The sequence below is a fragment of the Lithobates pipiens genome, unplaced genomic scaffold (genome assembly GCF_037356315.1).
Source record: "Lithobates pipiens isolate NorthernLeopardFrog02 unplaced genomic scaffold, aLitPip1_a1.2 Scaffold_22, whole genome shotgun sequence".
NCBI classification, from domain to species: domain Eukaryota; kingdom Metazoa; phylum Chordata; class Amphibia; order Anura; family Ranidae; genus Lithobates; species Lithobates pipiens.
The window spans coordinates 279,021,811-279,039,016 of record NW_027507784.1 but is presented as its reverse complement, the minus strand read 5'-3'; the positions used below and the strand labels follow the sequence as shown (position 1 = coordinate 279,039,016).

General features: G+C 42.8%; 1 protein-coding gene across 1 annotated transcript in view; it reads left to right on the top strand.

Annotated features, from left to right (window-relative positions):
* Nucleotides 1-17,206, top strand: part of BAIAP3 (BAI1 associated protein 3) — a 554,780-nt gene that overhangs the window by 350,205 nt on the left and 187,369 nt on the right. The gene's annotated exons all lie outside the window — the stretch shown is intronic.

The following is a 17,206-nucleotide window of genomic DNA, read 5'->3' as shown; positions in this document are numbered from 1 at the left end:
GCCATTTAAATAAGGCAAATGCCCAAGATCAATGCTGTCTGGTACAACATTTCCTGTGACCCCTGTCATCTGTTATCCTTAAAACCTGTTCCAGTTCTTTCTTCTGTCTACTCCTCTGGTTACCTCGCTGCCCGCCTGCTACCGACCCGGCCTGTACCCTGACTTCGCTCCAGCTCCTGCATCTGTTCCTGATTGGTTAGGTTGTGTATGACCTGGCCTGCCTGTACCTGCCAGTGTTCCTACCTACAGAACACCACTTTGCTGACTGCTGTGTCCATCTTCCAGTCTGTGGCACTAGACTTCCAGCCTGCTCCAGCCTTCAGCCATTCCTGCTTCCTTGTTGGAGGTCCTCCATGGTTCCATCGGAACTTCCTACCAGGCCCTTCACCAGCGATCCTGCCAGGCACTTATGTCACTCTGCACTCCCGAGCCTCCTGTCTGCTCTTTCAGGGGTTCTCGAGTTCCTCTTGAGAGGTGTAAGAGAGGCCTTCCTCTGCATATCAAGCTCTACCATCAGGTACATGACAGTACCAGACAGCCATGTCTGAGCCTGAGCGAGGAACCTCTCCTATGGATGAGCTTTGCCAGAACCTTGCGGGACTTACACAGGCCGTTAAGAATCTGCAAGAGGGATATACCTGACTGGAGGAGTGTGTCCAGGCCATATCCTCCCCTGCTGCTCAGGGATCTGCTCATCCATCTGCCTCTTCAGCTGGCACATCTCCTGCACCTGCAGTGGTAATGTTACCTCCGGAGCCCAAGGTCCCCACACCGAGAGATTCTCTGGAGAGCACAGAAAATTCAGAGCATCCCTTAACGCTTGTGAACTTTACTTTTCATCCAGAGCCACGTACCTTCTCGTTGGAGGCTACCTAACCTTACTACCTTTTTTCCTGCCATGTCCCAACTCTGTGAGGATCCTCAGCGAACCGCCACTGCAGAAGCAGCATTACACACACTCCAGCAAGGTCACAGATCGGCTGAAGACTATGTGTCTAAATTTAGGTGCTGAAGTTCCAATGCCAAATGGAGCCCTGTGCTATCAGTTTCGTGTGGGACTTTCGGATCCCCTGAAAGATGAACTGGCCCAAGTTGGTGTTCCTGAGTCCCTGGATTCTCTAATCAATCTGTCTATCCAGATAGATCGTCGACCGAGCGAACGAAGGTCTGAAAGAGCAACGGGATCATCCCGTCCAGTATAGATGCTACCCTGAGTCTCCAGCTTCTCCAGCCCTGCTCCACCAGTTCCTGCAGCATCCAACCCTGATACATTCGAACCAATGCAGCTGGGCTTGCTTTGCCCCCCACTCACCATTGAAGAATCAACGCTGGCACCTGAAAAGTCTCTTCCTGTATTGTGGGGAACCTGGATACTACGTGAGATCATGTCCTGCTAAATTCTGTAAGTGTCTAATAATTTCTTCTGATCATGCACCGACCTTGCCAAGCAACTCTTCTCATCTCGCTTTTCTCATTCAATTACAACGTCCAGGAGGGAATACCCACGTTTCTGTCATAATTGATTCCGGAGCTTGCAGCTGTTTTGTGGGTTTGTCTTTTGCCACAAAACATCAGATTTCCCTACAACGCAAAGCCCAGGGACTCTGTACATTTAGCCGATGGGTCTGCTATTAAATCAGGACTGGTCTAACAAGAAAACGGTTCCCTTATCTGCCACCATTGCCAATGACCACCAAGAACTGTTATGTCTGGATGTCATTGCTACAGGCCCACAACCCACACATCAATTGGACCACAGGGGAAATCAAGTTCCACTCTCCACACTGCCACAAGCATTGTTTACAGGAAGTTACATGTGATCCACCATCCCTGCTATGTCTGGACTCTGACTCTGAAATTTGTAAATCTGTTCCGGCGGTATATCATAACTTCCTAGATGTCTTCAGTAAAAAGGGGGCAGAGACTCTCCCTCCTCACAGACCCTATGATTGCCTGATTGGGCTCCTCCCAGGAGCCAAAGCCCCTTTTGGAAGAATCTTTCCCCTAACTGAACTCGAGCTGGACACACAAAGAATACATCACTGATAATCTTAAAAAGGGCTTAATTCGCCCATCGGTTTCTCCACCAGAAGTGGAAACTTTCTTTGTAGAGATCACACTCTATGGCCCTGCGTAAATTATTGTGAACTTAATAGGATTACTGTCAAGAATCGTTACCCCCTGCCCTTAGTGCCCGAAATAGTTCCAGAGACTCAGCCATATTTACAAATTGGATCTTCTGGGGGCCTACAATCTGTTCTGTATCCGGAATGGGGATGAATGAAAGATGGCCTTTCGCACCAGATTCAGGCATTTTGAATATTTAGTGATGCCTTTTGGACTATGTAATGCCCCTGCCACGTTCCAGCATTTTGTCAATTATATTTTCAGAGACTACCTAGATTTGTGTGTCATAGTACAGTATATATGATATTCTGATCTTTGCTTCTTCCATTGACAATCACCATAGACGTGTATACGCCAAGCCCAAGAAATGCAAGTTTGAATGCCAAAGCATCCAATTCCTGGGTCTAATCATCTCTGTTGAAGGTATCAAGATGAATCCCCAAAAGGTTACGGCTATTCTGGACTGGCCAGTTCCTACAGATAAGAAAGGAATTCAATGTTTTGTGGGGTTCGCTAATATTTATCGGAAATTTATCAGGGATTTTTCCCTCTATCATTTCCCCCACTCGCAGCTAACCAAGCAAGGCTTCCAGTTTCACTGGTCTCCTAAAGCACAGGCTGCTTTTGAGACTCAAGAAATATCTGTTTGCTTCCGCGTCTGTTCTAAAGCATCCTGATCCAGCCCTGCCTTATGTTTTAGAAGTAGACACATCTGAAACAGCAGTCGGGGCAGTTCTTTGTCAAAGACAGGGGTCCAAGGCTCTGTTACACCCATTTGCATTCTTTTCCCATAATTTATAGGCAGCTGAAAGAAACTATGATGTTGGGGATCGAGAACGTTTGGCAATCAAAGCGGCATTAGAGGAATGGAGATACCTCTTGGAAGGAGCAGCACACCCAATCCTAATTTATACAGATCATATGAATCTAGAATACTTGAGAGTTGCAAAGAGGTTGAAACCATGTCAAGCCAGGTGGGTGCTATCCTTCTCCAGAACTTCCTTCCATATTACTTAGAGGCCTGGGTCAAAGGACACGAAAATCGATGCGCTCTCCCACATGTTCATTGAATCTGAAGAGACTACACTTCCTAATACAATCTTGTCTTCAGAAAGCTTTCTTTTACTACAGGAAGATTTACTGTCACAAATCAGACAAGCTTCCACAGAGACTCTTGCAACGCACATTTTGGTGGCCTCAGGTGGAGAAGGATTGCAAAAAATATGTGGAGTCATGCATCACATGCATTCAAAACAAGAGTAGCAAAGCCAAGGCATTGGGTCTGCTGAAACCATTATCCATCCCAGAGAGGCCATGGAAAATTATTTTTCTAGATTTCATTGTGGAGCTTCCTCCATCAGAAGGCTACACTACCATCGTTGTGGTGGTGGATCGATTGTCCAAAATGGCGCACTTTCTACCAATGAAATGTACACCTACCGCCCCTGAAACAGAAAAAAAATTCTTCAAGGAGTTTGTAAGGCTCCATGGAGTCCCAACAAACATTGTGTCTGATCGGGGGGGGGGGGGGGGGGGTACAGTTCACTTCCAGGTTCTGGAAAATGCTATTTGAGTCTCTGAGGATTGAACTATACTTCTCTTCTGCCTATCACCCACAAATGAATGGTCAAACAGAGAGAACCAACCAGAATCTTGAACAATACCTATGCTGTTTTTCCTCGTTCTCCCAAGATGACTGGATCCCACTATTACCTTTATCTGAATTTGCCTACAACAATTCTACTCACTCTCCCACCAAGTATTCCCTGTTCTTTGCCAATTACAGGTTTCATCCCTCATTCGTGTCTGACACCATCCCGGAATTTTCAGTATCGGCTGTTCTTGAGACAATTTACTTCTTTGACACAAATAACAAACTGTTGCAGGAAACAATGGCTAATACACAGGACTACAAGAGGGTCTTTGATAAGAAGAGACAAGGAATTCCCTGTGGAACCTGGTGATCTGGTATGGTTGTCTACTACATACTTCAAACTTGCATGTCCTTCAAGGAAACTGGGTCCTAAGTTTGTGTGGCCTTTGTCAGTGAAGAGAAAGATCAATGATGTAGCCTGCAAACTAGAGCTACCAGACTAATTTTGGATACACCCTATTTTTCTTGTAACCCTACTAAAACCCGCAGTTCCTGATTCCTTCTCTGGATGGAATACTGGTCCACCTAAACCAGTATTGATTGATGGGGAAGAAGAATTCAGAGTCGAGTCCATCCTGAATTGCAGAAAGAGAGGCAATCAAGCTTAGTAATTAATCAAATAGAAAGGGTATGGGCCAAAGGAAAATTCATGGGAACCCGAGGACAATATCCATGCTAAAATACTGATCTATTCATTTAAGAGATCTCATCCTTGGCTCGGTTGGGCATCCTGAGGCTGCCATTGGGAGGGGGCAATCTCAGGAAGGGCAGGCCAGTAACCCAGATGGCAGCCACAGAAAGATGCCTGTTCTCCACATTCCCATGAAGAAAGCCGCATGGCACATGCACAGTGTGTGCACAGGAGTATGTGTGGGAGCGCGCGCGTGCACGTTGTGATGGTTTTTGGCGCCAAATGGGCTATTTAAATAAGGCAAATGCCCAGGATCAATGCTGTCTGGTCTACAGCATTCCCTGTGACCCCTGCCATCTGTTATCCTGAAAACCTGTTCCAGTTGTTGCTTGGCTTGTTACTGACTACTCCTGCTATCTGCCTGCACCTGATCTCGGCTTGCCTTTGACTCTGCTTCTGTCTATTCCTCTGGTTACCTCACTGCCTGCCTGCTACCAACCCAGCATGTACCCCGACTTCGCTCCAGCTCCTGCATCTGTTCCTTATTTGCCCGTTTGTGTATGACCTGGCCTGCCTGTACCTGCCTGTGTTGCTACCTACAGAACACTGCTTTGCTGACTGCCCTGTCCATCTTCCAGTCTGTGGTACTTGACTTCCAGCCTGCTCCGGTCTTCAGCCTTCAGCCATTCCTGGTCATCTTCCTTGTTAGAGGTCCTCCATGGTGCCATTGGAAGTTTCTACCAGCCCCTTCACTAGCTATCCTGCCAGGCACTTATGCCACTCTGCACTCCCGAGCCTCCTGTCTGATTCTCTGAATCTTTTGATGATTTTATGTACTGTAGATGATATATTTAAATTCTTTACATTGTGGAACATTATTTTAAAAATTGTCTGACAATTTTTAGATGGAGTTTTTAACAGATTGGTGAACCTATGCCCATCTTTACAGCTGAGATGCACTTTTTATACCCAAGCAGGTTACTGACCTTTGCCAATTAACCTAACCAGTTGCAAAATGTTTTTCAAGCACTTCCTTGTTAGTACCACTTAATTTGCCAGATTTGTGTTGCCCTGTCCCAACTTTTATAAGACGTGTTGCTGCCATCAATTTCAAAATTACCTTATTTTTTACCTAAAATGGTACATTTTCTCAATTTAAACATTTGATTGTTCGCTATTTCTATTGTGAATAAAATATGGGTTTATGAGATTTGCAAATCATTGTATTGATGTAGATTTTTCTCTACTTTTTTGGATTTGGGCTAGCACAATCCATAAAGTTATATAGGAATGTAACTTGACATTTAACTGGCTACACCAGTGAATGTGGGGCAAAGATGAGACATACTCACCGTAGGAATGACCCTGAAAATACCAAAATACTCTATAGGTACACTGAATCCAATATGCATAGCAGGGCCGTCTTTAATATAGATTGGACCCTGGGCAAAATTTTTCCTGCCCCCCCCCCCATGCAATTTCCCTCTCCACCTGCTCTGAGAAATACAATAAATAGCAGGTAGACTTAAAATCAGTTTACTGTATCAGATCAGGCAGCAATTGTGATTGGTTGCCAGCAGTTACAGCATTTCATTACTGCTTACTGACTGGTTGCTAGAGGTTACAGTACACATTATGGCTCACTGATTAGTTGCTAGAGGTTACACATCATCTCCTCACAGCAGGGGAGCATGATATACATACGAATGCCGCCTTTATTTACATATCAATGCCGTCGGCCACAGCTATTTATTTAGTATTGTCGCCGCTATTTACATATGAATGCTGGTAATTTTTTGTAAAATCTTTTTTATTGAGTTTTTCAATAGCATAGAAAATTGTCCACACATGGGCCAACAGTACCCACGCAGGGGCAAAATCTCTGCTGCGGCTACAGACCGCAGCAGGGCATATCAGGTAACACAACATGATCGGTCTGCCTCTGAAGCAACAACAGGCCTCAACCAGGCAGACCGATACAAACAAAACTAAACGTATCTAAACCCCCATGTGGGGAGAGGTTAACAGCAGGAGAATCCGTGCTCAAAAGCATAAGTACACGATGTCATAGCATAGAAATACAAGTAATACCTGGGTCAGTCTATTACCATATCATGACCTTAATGTTGGTCTAAGGGTTAGTTACTGCATCAGTCGCCGTAGTGTTATCAGCTAACCAACAAGTCCACACCTTTTCAAATTTTTTTGGGCATCCCCTGCCCTCGTAGGTGGCTCTATAAAGGGGCAAATTGGCATTCACTAGACCAGTCATGTCCAAAGTCCGGCCCGCGGGCCATTTGCTGCTAGTGCCTCTCACCCCGCCTCTCATCCCCGCCTCCCACTGACGGTCAGATGCTGGGGGCGGTCCAAGGCCTCCAGGAAGCTGACAGCACACGCCGCCAATAGCAGACACTGAGCTGTCCCTGCAGCAGCTGCAGATCTCTCAGTGCCTGTGATTGGCGGCGCGGATTGTTTGCGGCGCCGTGCGCTGTCAGCTGCCTGAAAGCCAGAACAGAGGAGAAAAAAGGTAAAGATAATTACCGATAAAGAGAATTAAAGAGAATTAAAGAGGGAGAATATTAAAGAGAGAGAATATTAAAGAGAGAGAATATTAAAGAGGGAGAATATTAAAGAGAGAGAATATTAAAGAGAGAGAGGAATAAAGAGAATTAAAGAGAATTAGAGAGAGAAATAAAGAGAATTAAAGAGAGAGAGAAAGAGAGAGAGAAATAAAGAGAGAGAGAAATAAAGAGAGAGAGAATTAAAGAGAGAGAGAATTAAAGCGAGAGAGAATTAAAGAGAGAGAGAGAGAATAAGGCTGGGTTCACACTGCTGCGGGGGGAGATCCGGATGTGATTCGCACCGCACTGCAGTGCAAATCACATCCGATCTCCGTAGCGATGCGAGTTCAGCCATACAGATAGTATGGCTGAATTCGCATCGCTCCCGCAGCAAACTCGCACGGGACCCTTTTTTTGGTCCGCAGCAGAATCGGATCGCATGGGTGTTCACACCATGCGATCCGATTCCTGTGTGAGTGTGCAGATCGCACTGCGATATGTGGACGGATCTGGGGGTGTCATATATGAAAGGCAGAGTGATTTAACACCTGTGTAGATTTGTCATCCATGTGACGAAATGAAAAGTATGCGGTTTGCAATAAACTTTGGTTAAAAATTTAATTTGCATTTCATTTTAACGGTTCAAAAAAAGTCAGGCAAAATGGTCGGCCCTCATGCATGTTCACTTCATGAAATCCGGCCCTCTTTGAAAAAAGTTTGGACACCCCTGCACTAGACCCTTCCAGAACTTGACAGAGGGGGGAGATGATTGCTTCCAATTCATCGTGATGGCCTTACGTGCATAGTATAGTAATAAAGATATGAGTATTTTCCTAGCTCTGTGGATTATGAGCTGCTCCACCAGCCCCAGCAGACAACATTTAGGATCATAAGGAATACTAATCTTAGTAATGTTAACTCCTGGAGATCTTCCTTCCAGTAATGCCCAATTGCTGGACAATCCCAGAAAATGTGAAAAAACTCCCCTGGCTGATACGAGCATCTCCAGCACGCCGGGGAATGTGTCGGCGACATCTGGTGCATTCTATGGGGTGTGTAGTGCGCTCTGTGTATAATTTTATACTGAACAAGTTTGTCCCTGGCCGAGACCAGTGGAGAGAATGGGAACACCCAAATTTCCACCCACTTCCTGCATTGAATGCTGGTAATTTACATGTAAACACAGGGTCTGCATGTGAGTCATCTGCACACAACAATAGGGCAGAGCTGGGCAGCATTAGTACCAGCACTTTACACTGAGATATTGGGACACAGCACAGGAATAAAACTTCAAGGGACAAGGGAATTTAAACCTGGATAGTTGGCAAGTATGAGGCCGCTGTTATGGGCCCCACAACAATGACAGGGCCTAGGGCAGCTGCCCCTTTTGCCCTGCCTTAAAGACGGCCCTGATGCATAGCTGTGCTGATACATATATAATTCAGCAATAAACATAATAGGAACTTAAATGAAATGTGGCCAAAAAAATAACTTTAAACAACAAAGTAATGATATTGAAATAATGTTTATATTAAAATATCAATCCACCGAAAAGCAATGTTGTAGCTATAGGTGGAGCCTTTCCGGTAAAGTTAGATTAGAATTTCTTGCATACTGCCTTGGATGCTGCAACAAAGAGATTCCTCTGCTATAGTTCAAAACTACAGTGGTGTGAAAAAGTGTTTGCCCCCTTCCTCATTTCCTGTTCCTTTGCATGTTTGTCACACTTAAGTGTTTCGGAACATCAAACCAATTTAAACAATAGTCAAGGACAACACAAGTAAACACAAAATGCAATTTGTAAATGAAGGTGTTTATTATTAAAGGTGAAAAAAAATCCAAACCATCATGGCCCTGTGTGAAAAAGTGATTGCCCCCTAAACCTAATAACTGGTTGGGCCACCCTTAGCAGCAACAACTGCAACCAAGTGTTTGCGATAACGTGCAATGAGGCTTTTACAGTGTCCTGGAGGAATTTTGGCCCACTCATCTTTGCAGAATTGTCCTAATTCAGTTACATTAGAGGGTTTTCGAGCATGAACGGCCTTTTTAAGGTCATACCACAACATCTCAATAGGATTCAGGTCAGGACTTTGGCTAGGCCACTCCAAAGTCTTCATTTTGTTTTTCTTCAGCCATTCAGTGGTGGACTTGCTGGTGTGTTTAGGATCATTGTCCTGCTGCAGAACCCAAGTTCGTTTCAGCTTGAGTACACGAACAGATGGTCGGACATTCTCCTTCAGGATCTCTTGGTAGACAGCAGAATTCATAGTTCCTTTTATCACGGCAAGTCTTCCAGGTCCTGAAGCAGCAAAACAGCCCCAGACCATCACACTACCACCACCATATTTTACTGTTGGTATAATGTTCTTTTTATGAAATGCAGTGTAGTGTTCCTTCTATGCCAGATATACTTGGACACACACCTTCCAAAGAGTTCCACTTTTGTCTCATCGGTCCACAGAATGTTGTCCCAAAAGTCTTGGGGATCATCAAGATGTGTTGTGGAGAAATTGAGACAAGCTTTGATGTTCTTTTTGCTCAGCAGTGGTTTTCTCCTTGGAACTCTGCCATGGAGGCCATTTTTGCCCAGTCTTTTCCTGATGGTGGAGGCATGAACGCTGACCTTAACTGAGGCAAGTGAGGCCTGCAGTTCCTTGGACGTTGTTGTGGGGTCTTTTGTGACCTCTTGGATGAGTAGTCGCTGCGCTCTTGGGGTAATTTTGGGTGGCCGGCCACTCCTGGGAAGGTTCACCACTGTTCCATGTCTTCGCCATTTGTGGATAATGGCTCTCAATGTGGTTCGCTGGATTCCCAAAGCTTTGGAAATGGCTTTATAACCCTTTCCAGACTGATAGATCTCAATTACTTTCTTTCTCAATTGTTCCTGAATTTCTTTGGGTCTCGGCATGATGTGTAGCTTTTAAGGATCTTCTGGTGGACCTTACTGTGTCAAGCAGCTCCTATTTAAGTGATGCCTTGATTGTGAACAGGTGTGGCAATAATCAGGCCTGGGTGTGGCTAGAGAAATTGAACTCAGGTGTGGACAACCACAGTTATAGTATGTTTTAACAAGGGGGGCAATCACTTTTTCACACAGGGCCATGATGGTTTGGATTTTTTTTCACCTTTAATAATAAACACCTTCATTTACAAATTGCATTTTGTGTTTACTTGTGTTGTCCTTGACTATTGTTTAAATTGGTTTGATGTTCCGAAACACTTAAGTGTGACAAACATGCAAAGGAACAGGAAATGAGGAAGGGGGCAAACACTTTTTCACACCACTGTATATTGCTTTCCCTCTAATGCCGCGTACACACGAGCGGACTTTTCAACATCAAAGGTCCGACGGAACAATTCCGGCAGACTATTCGATCGTGTGTGGGCTGCAGCGGACTTTTGATTTGCAAAAGTCTGACAGACTTTAGAAATGGAACATGTTTCAAATTTTTCCACCAGAACTCCGCCGGACCCAGTTCCTACTGAGAAATCCGCTCGTGTGTGTGCTAGTCTGATGGACTAAAACCGACGCTAGGGCAGCTATTGGTTACTGGCTATGAACTTCCTTATTCTAGTCCAGTCATACGTCATCACGTTCGAATCCGTCGGACTTTGGTGTGATTGTGTGTGGCCAAGTCCGTTCATTCGGAAAGTCCGTCAGAACTCTGTCAGATCTCTGACAGAACGCCGTCGAAAGTCTGTCGGACCTAAGTCTGGTCGTGTGTACGCGGCATAACAGTTTTGGGTGTTCCCACCTGCCTCTGCCTGTTTCAACTCTTGTTACATATAGAATGATAAGAAATAATACTACTGTGTAGAGCCCTGTCATAATAGCCACATCAGGCTTACAGATCTGTCAAATCAAGACTAGAGATATTACTATGGATCCCCCCAAAGATAAAGGAAGTTCTCTGAATGCTAGCAATTGCCAAAAGCAGAAATATAATTTTTCAGTGGACTGACCCTTTAAATATCAATTGCAGATTTTCCATTTGAGTAAATGATTATTCAAAATTGGAACACTGCCTGGAACCCCCAACCTGTTAGAGAGAAGTTTTCCTCTTAGAGCTCTGTACACATACTTGTAACACTGATGCAGGTAATCATGTCCTCATGTGCAGGCTCTCACTTTAAGAAGCACAGTAAGTCCAACATGCTAACTTTTCAGGAGACGCTCCTAACTCTGCTTCATCACTTTTCAACTAAAGGCACATCACATCACTGCTGCAGTTCACTCCATTTTGGGCATGCAGTCATCACAGCACTTTTTATTTCTCCCTCAGGTCAATACATTAATAAAGTTACATGCAGAGCACAAATATACACATGCAAGAGTTACTATAAGACCCAGCAAAGTGTTCTACTACATTATATACTTTCAAGAAACCAGTGTTAGTGCCGGTTTACACAGGGGCGACTTGCCAGGCGACTTAGCCGCCTGACCAGTCGCGCTCCGTTCTGTACTATGGAACCAATCTAATAGGAGCGACTCAAGAACTTAGAAAAAGGTTCCTGTACTACTTTGGGATGACTTCAGGGCGACTTGCATTGACTTCTTTACAGAATTAATTTTGCAAGCCGCCACTGAAGTCATGTGCAGATTGCCTTGCAAAGTCGTTCTACCATTCGGGCTACCCCTGTGTGAACCGGCATTTAGCAAAGCTGTTAAACTAATCTTTGACCAACTTAACTGATGTTACTTTAACGAATGTTACTTTAATTCAAATCAGAAGGTTATTCAGAATTAAGTTATTACTGTGGATTACCATAAATATGTGTTCATGCTATCTATCTATTTTATGTATTGTGAATATTATGTAACTGCAGTATGTAATGTGCCATTAAGATATTTAAGGTTGGAGGTGTTTTTAAAACCGAACTTAAGGCAAACATAAATAAACATCCCTGATCCCAATTATGTTTGACAATTTAATTTAATGGTTTTCTGTAACTCCGCAAATAGTAGATGCCAGAAAGGGAGGGCCAGCACTGTATGCTGCTTTGGACAGTGCTGTCATTGTTAGTTTGACAGAGCTGTTAAGGTAACAATGGGGGACTGCTGACAGGGGGAGAGAACAGAATTAAACAAGGATCTCATCATGGTGGCAATTTTTCATTGGCCAGTCAGCAGGTTGGGGCATGTCAAAGATTAAGCTGTTCTGATTAACTACACTAGGCATGACTATATCATGAGACTGGCTATACAGATTTACAAATCCGTTGACAGGTAAGACAAATCCCATATATGTTTTACAACTGTATTTACAGCTGTTTAACTGGAGGTCTGCTTTAAGTATCGCTTTGCTGTTTGCTTTTATTTTAAAAAAAATGTAAGACTTTTGGAGCTTGCTCAACTCCCCCACTTTTCTATTATTTAATGCATTATTGTATGCACAGTTTTATAATAAAAGTATTTATAGGGCACATTAATCATGTATTTTTTGTCAGTTGCATAAAGTACTTTCTTTTGTAAAATAATGTGTAATTAAGATCTTAAATATCTCATTACCACTGCATCTTGTCTGCTCCTTGCATGATTCCTTCCCCTAATCTTGGTAATAAAAGCACATCCCTTATTTAGGAATTCACCTCACTTTCCAGTAAAATTATATAATTGCCAAGCTGCTTTACCTTTTCAGGGTGATGCCTCTGTGTCTCCCTTTACAGGTTCTGTGAGATTTACAGAACCAAGTATTACCATTTATTTGGAAAAATCATAAACCCAGAACCTCTAGATAAAGTGTCCCACACCTACAGAAATATTACCAAGCCACTTAATCGCCTTACTAGGTACCATGACACCTCTGAAAACTCGATATGAGTATCCTAGGAGGCAGTTGACTGTGGCTTCCTACAAATAGATCATTTACTATGGCTTCTCCCATGAGAGCATTCATACAAAATACCATCATTCCCATTCCCTGAAAATTTCGGACAAACTCAGATATTTTAGGGGGCTGCTGTTTGCCCATTTGCCTTTACTGTTTTTTCCCAGATCTCTTTCCTTCCCACCAGCCTTGGGGAGTCCTTTCTTTTTAAACATTGGACTCAATGCAAAATTACAAGCCTATATAATCTAATGATGAAAGATAGTGTAAAATAATTTCTTACCCTGCAATGGGAATACTCACTACCTAACTCCAAAATATTCCATCGCCTACAGGTAAAACTCTTTGTCCCATCCTTATTCCACTGTCAAAATTATAGAACTATCCTAACACCCTTTGGACATCAGAGTAAAGATGTCCCTCATTCCCTCATTGATCTTCTTGCTGTATAGCTCACTTCCTGCAGGGCCCTCGTTACGCAACACTGATTATATAAGTCACTGGAAAAGGTATCTAAATACCCAAATAGAACCAAAACAATGGACCAGGAAAAGAAAAAAAGAACCAGCTAAATGCTCTAGCTCTAAGTCCAATTATAGATCATTATATCACTGGTACATAGTCCCTACTAGAAATCCATGTTACACTCCAGGCCACACAGGAACCTGTTTTTGATGGTGCCCAGACTCAGAGATATATTTCAACACCTGGTGGACCTGTCTTATAGTACTACAATTGTGGACCCAAGTACAAAGATAACCAGAGTAAATACAAAATGCAGTTTTTAAATGATGGTTTCATTTATTAAGGCAAAAAAGCCGTCCAAACCTGCCTGGCTTTATGTGAAAAAGTAATTGCCCCCGAAACCTAATAACTGGCTGTGCCACCCTTGGCGGCAACAACTGCAATCAAGCGTTTGCAAAAACTGGCAGTCTTTCAAATTGCTCTGGAACAATTTTGGCCCACCCTGCAGAATTGTTTTAATCCACATTGGAATGTTTTCCAACATGAATGACCTGTGTAAGGTCATAATACAGCATCTCAATTGGATTTAAGTGCTGTGCTTTGACTAGGCCACTCCAAAACCAAAATTTTGCTTTGTTTGAACCATTTGGAGATGGACTTGCTATTTTGTTACGGATCATTGTCCTGCTGCATAACCCAAGTGCACTTGAGCTTGAGGTCACAAACCTGGACATTCTGCTTTAGGATTTTCTGGTAGAGCTTAGAATTCATGGTTCCATCAATTATGGTAAGTCATCCAGGTCCTGAAGTAGCTACGCTACCACCACCATGTCTGACTGCTGGTATGATGTTCTTGTTATGAAATGCTGTATTATTTTTTTTGCCAGATGTAATGGGACACACACCTTCCAAAAAGTAAAATTTTTGTCTCATCAGTCCACAGAATATTTTCATAAAAGTCTTGGGGATAATCAAGATGTTTTTTGGTAAATGTGGAATGAGCCTTTGTGTTCTTTTATTCAGTAGTGACTTTGGCCTTGGAACTCTCCCATGCATGCCATTTTTGCCCAGTCTCTTTATTTTTGTTGAATCATGAACACTGTTCTTACCTGAGACAAGTGAGGCCTGCCGTTCTTTAGATGTTGTTCTGGTTCTTTTATGACCTCCTGGATGAGTCATCGTCATGCTCTTGGAGTAATTTTTGTAGGCTATCCACTCCTGGGAAGGTTCACCACTGTTCCAAGTTATCTCCATTTGTGAATAATGGCTCTCCCCGTGGTTCACTTGAGTTCTAACACCTTATAAATGGCTTTGAAACCCTTCTTAGACCGATACATGTACATTACTTTGTTTCTAATCTGTTCTTGATTTTTTTTAGATTGTGGCATGATGTGTGGCTTTTTGTGATCTGTTAGCATGCTTCACACTGTCAGATAGCTTCTATGTATGTGATTTCTTGATTCAACAGGTCTGGCAGTAATCAGGCCTAGGTGTGGCAAGTGAAATTTAACTCCACGTTCCAAAAAATTGTGGTTAATCGCAGGTCATTCATGATTAAGCATGGGAGGGGGCAATAACTTTTTCACATAGGGCCAGGCAGGTTTGAACAGATTTTTTCCCTTAATAAATGAAATAATCATTTAAAATCTGCATTTTGGATTTACTTGGGTTATCTTTTTATCATATTAAAATTTGTTTGATGATCTGAATTTCTTAAGTGTGAGAAATTTGCAAAAAAATAAAATAAAATCAGGAAGGGGCAAATACTTTTTTACAGCACTGTATATGATTTGCTGGCTTTATTACTGATTATCTCTATCCCTGCTTCACCAGCCAAAGCTTTACTCATTCTCAAACCTGACGGAATACCTACATGGCAATTACAATTTTAAATGATGCCCTTACGGCAACTAAAAAAGCAATAGCTAAACTTGATTATCTGACACATTCTCTCTAATGGCAGTGAAAAATAGGATTTTTTCAACATTCATTAATGAAAAGCTGACAGCAAAATTAACAGATAGGATGACCGAATTCCACAAGATTTTGGACCCATGGTTTTCTAACTCACTAGCTTCAGATTTTGACCATAGGCTGATAGACTTGTAAAATAGAAGAAGTCTGGTTCTGGCTGGAGAATCAACACAAAGCCCTAGGTGTTCACCACCTTTAACCCCATACACCCTTCTCTTTCCCCCTTCTTTTTTTTCTTAATTTCTTTTTTTTAAAGTTGCTTTTATATGTCATAAAATGCATTTTGTTGCATTTTATGACTACTATTGCCTACACGTTTGGTATATCCAATGTAATTATGTCCACTCCTGACTTTGTATAAGATGTTAGCTTGTTATAGCAATGCGCAGTTGAATATATATTATATGACTGACAATGTACCTTTTATGATTTTTGCATCTTGTTTTCTTATTTCATAAAACATATTGAACGAAAAAAAAGCATGTGTAATATTAATGCTTTATTAAAGTCAATTTAAAATGTTCTTTTTGGTTTTGGATAGAGTGGGAAAGAGTTAAAATTTCTTTCAAGTCATACCTTCCTTTGACCCCTTTAAAAACCTTTTCCCTCATTTCCTCTCCCTGTTATACCAGATAACTGTTAACAATATTCTTATTTTCTTTTAAATGCTACAGGGGTATTACTTTATTAGGGTTTATTTGTGTTAGCAGTGTGTGATCCACTAGCAAAATTGTGCTGGTTCCAACAAGCCAGGTGGAAAAAGGAGACAGTCAATCAGGCCTGACAGAGACCTAGACTTTTGGTGAATGTTGTAGCGTTGAGAAAAGTTGACAAGGTCCCAGTTAGGCCAGGTCCAAATGAAGAATAAAATGGAGAGCAGGTGGCAGATCTTTATTGGAGAGATTACCCTCAAATTCTGTCCATGTAACAACCTGTTATACCCTGACACACAGGGTTTAACAAGGGCAGTGAGTGAGGGAAATCTCCCAATTGGGGACACAATGCAGTACAAATTTGAGTTGAAGTTCTAAACCTTTACCACTTTACCACTTTGTTCAAGAAAAGCACCTTTAGTGTCATTTTATCTTTTTTAGGGAGATTTTTCCCTGACTTTTGTCCTAATGACAACACAGGAACACAGCAAGTGAGGGAAAAACTTACCAATGGGGATACCATAACCGTAAAACCTGACAAGTTGAAATCTTTGAGTTGGGTGATAATACTAGGCCCTATGCTAGACCTGGGCAAATTGCGCCCTCCGGGCCACATGCTGCCCTTTGGCTGTCTTTTTCTGGCCCGCATTGCCTCCGCTGTCAGCATGCCTTTGTGAGCCTGTCAGCCTCCTCTCTGACAGATGTCCGTATGGAGAGAATGATGCAAGAACTGGAGGGAGAGAGCCTGAGGATCTGATCAGTTACAGTGGAGAAGCTCGGTTCAGGCAAGAGAGTGTTGCCTAGGAAAATGCTCTTCCGCCACTCTACAACAGGGCCAATTTCTTACTGTATTAGCACCTGCATGCTGCAAGTCCCAAGAGCCATGCACCTATTCTTCACTCCAGGTTAGAAATCCCTGCTGTACCAATCTCAGGCTCTCTCCTTCCAGTAACAGTGCTTGCAGCTCTGCCAGTTATTTCCCTGAGCCTGTCATCACACATCATCATTCAGAATAGCAGGTCAGTTAATGTGCCTCTCAGCTCCCTCACTGATTTCACCAGCCTGTCCTACACCAACATTATGACCAGCAGATCGGCAGAGGACATTTCTTTACTAATGCTTCTAATAATCGTGAGTGTGCATACTATTTCATGAGCAATTGTACCTAATATTTCCAGCACCAGGTGTCTTCAAACCAGAAGTGAACTGGACATACGATTGTATTTTTTCTGTGTGGATTACAAGCACATGCCTTATCAGCAGCAACCTTTCTCATATGGCCCCCTGGAAAAAATAATTTCCCACCCTGC